The sequence below is a fragment of the Limulus polyphemus genome, unplaced genomic scaffold, assembly GCF_000517525.1.
Source record: "Limulus polyphemus unplaced genomic scaffold, Limulus_polyphemus-2.1.2 Scaffold11251, whole genome shotgun sequence".
NCBI classification, from domain to species: domain Eukaryota; kingdom Metazoa; phylum Arthropoda; class Merostomata; order Xiphosura; family Limulidae; genus Limulus; species Limulus polyphemus.
In genome coordinates this window covers 1,628-4,794 of record NW_013676861.1, presented here as the reverse complement: position 1 = coordinate 4,794, position 3,167 = coordinate 1,628, and positions in this window count along the sequence as shown.

The following is a 3,167-nucleotide window of genomic DNA, read 5'->3' as shown; positions in this document are numbered from 1 at the left end:
AAAAGTGACCCCGAAAAACGGCGTTAACTCGATAACCCGTGTACCGATTTTAACGAAATTTGTTTCTTTCTGTTTCTATTCTCATTTCATTACAAATATGGTGCTATTGTGCGCCGTTTTTGCTGTATTTAATTACATACAAGCAAACAATCTCAGAGTTTTAGTAGTATATAGATATATATATGTGTGTGTGATTTTGAGATGTAAATTGGTTCATCAGATATAAAAATGGTGTCATTTTACAACGTTTGGCTTCAGTTCTGCTGGCGCTCTGATAACGTATTTGTTAGTGCGTACATCCACAACAAAATTCTATTTTTACATAATTATCCCAACACGGCTGTGCAGAGTTTAGCAATCCCCTGTACGCCTTTGATGTGGTGCAGATAAATGTATATATATATATATTAATACCAGTTGAAACAGGACAATTTAGATCAGAACTATAAGAACTAAAGCGAGATTCTGATAAATAAAAACATTGAAGGCTTTGAAAGGAAATAAGACAGAAAATGATCCGATCAAGAAACACAGTTAGGCTCACATGATGTGATCTTCTCATGATGTTAGGATTGTTTGTTTGGAATTAAGCAGAAAGCTACACAATGAGCTATCTGTGCTCTGCTCACCACGGGTATCGAAACCCGGTTTCTAGGCGTTGTAATTCCGCAGACATACCGCTGTGCCACTGGGAGGCCATGATGTTAGGATTGTTTGTTTGGAATTAAGCAGAAAGCTACACAATGAGCTATCTGTGCTCTGCTCACCACGGGTATCGAAACCCGGTTTCTAGCGTTGTAATTCCGCAGACATACCGCTGTGCCACTGGGAGGCCATGATGTTAGGAAAACAAGTAGGTTCAACAAATCAATTTAAAACAAAAATACGAAATCCTAAGATCCTAGAACTCTCGAAGGATGGACATTTCTTCATCAGGAGCAAACTGTTGATTTATTATTATCATACATTTAGAAACTTCCTTCAAGTAAAATCTCTAGAAAAAAAAATAGACTAAAGCTTTTTTCTTTTAATTATTTTTCTTCGAATATCATGTAATTAATGATTTCATTTATCTCTTACTACAGATACCACCGCCATCTGGTGTTTATAAAGTGAATAATTGTGTTCTCAGTCAATTCTTCACTAACCTTTCCTTACCTCTTCCACTGTCACGCTTATCGATAAATGCTAAGACTGAACAGGCAAACTTGAAATGAACCTGAAGACGAACGTCTTTGCGAATTACATCTCAACGATTTTCTCCATAAGTGTCATACTGAATTAGGTTATTCACCTTTATTTGTTCATCATAAAGACGTTGAGCGCTAAAATTATCTAAGAATGCTAAGAATATTTTGGGATACACAAAAATATATGTTATAGCATTTCATTTATTATCTTCTGAAATCTATAAATGGTAAACTTTGGAAAAACAAATACCCTTTCTTCCTGGTGGTACAAAATCCTGAGCTCAAATGTGATTAGCATCACACTTTTCAAGATTTCAGACAAAAACACAGGTTATAAAGTGTGTCCGTGGCAGTTACTCTAGCGGGGGTTTGTTTTGTTGTATTTTGCGCAAAGTGAGCTAGGATGGAATAAAGAGAAGGCAGATACCATCAGTAATCCTTGGATTACTACTTTTTTAGCTATGAATAGTGGGATTGACCGTAATATCATAACGCCCCCACGAGTGAAGAGTCGAGCATGTTCGGTGATGTTCGCCTTAACCATACTGTACATATAGACATTATGTGTCCCCCTTGGCAACAAAAGTTATATTCTGACAGCTACAAATTGCTGGTTTCTTCGGATCACGTGATTGGTTAAGATATCAGAAACTGACATTGCACTAATGCAGGGCTGTTAAGTGATATGATATGTCCAATTAAATTATTTTTAGGAACTATACAACGAAACTTAACACCAAGGACAACATAATACTTTTGTTATATCTTTTTGTTTTCTAGAAGTCTCTCTTTTTTTCTTTTTTAAGGCTGTAAAATTGGATTTGCTTTCAGGCCCTGACGAAAATCTGCTTATTTGTTGGTGCTTTTTTCCCCTTGATTGAAAAACTACGAAAGCTATCTGCCGCCGTTCCTAATCTTGAACTACCGACCAGATGGAAGACAACCAAACGGAACCACCCACCGCCAACTCATGGGCTACTCTTTTATCAACGAATAGTGGGATTAACTATCACGTGATTGATCATCTGCACTTTACTTTCTTCATCGATGATGACAGAATCATTACGACTCTTCCAGTCTTCTCCTACACAACATATAAATAGTCTGTAACAAAACTTTGCTCTTAAAACATTTGTGTTCTGATTGACAGTGGTGTTTATAATTAGTTTTAGTTTATAATAAATCATACTTGTAATAAGACAAGACACAGTCCTAAAGGACTGAATAAGCCATGTAGTGCTAAAAAAATATGTGAAAGGCCTAATAATAAGTGTAAATAATTATAATCATGCTTCACTAGATGTCTTCACACCATAGTTTTAGTTTAGTTTTTATTAGTTTGTTAAGTTTTCCCCCTTTGTTATTTCCTATATCTTCTGGTTAATTAATGAAGGGGAGGAAACGGGTGAAATATGCACATTTTGTTAAACATTTTTTCTAGATTTGTTCGATAATTTTAGCGAAACTGGACAAGATGATTTCGTAAATCATGATAAAGCAATGTGGAATTAAAAAAATGACATAAAGCAAGCTGCTTCTTCGTCTTCACTGTCTTCGGTTTCGATTCATTTAGTATTTTCAAAATGTACATACACAAATAGTACAAGGTGGGCAAAAAGACTGAGCAACCGCCCTTATTTAAAGCTCGTCTTAACAATTTAGTTTTTCGTGTTTTAGTAATGATTGTGGCAGAGCACACAACCCCCCCCCAAAAAAAAACACTGTTGAAAGCTTCGTTAAGGTTAACCCTAATGTGCTAAAGAGGACGTCACATGGCACGTGGAGACGTATCATCCTACGTCATGAAAATGAAGGCCAACAGACAGACATTTTGGATTGTTAATATGTACACTATCTTTAATTGAGGGGGGGGACGGTCCCCAGACTTTTTGTCAACCCTGTACAAGTTGTACTGTTGTACTGTTTTACTCACAAGTCAAAGTATTATGGTATTTTATGACTGAACGGTACGTTATA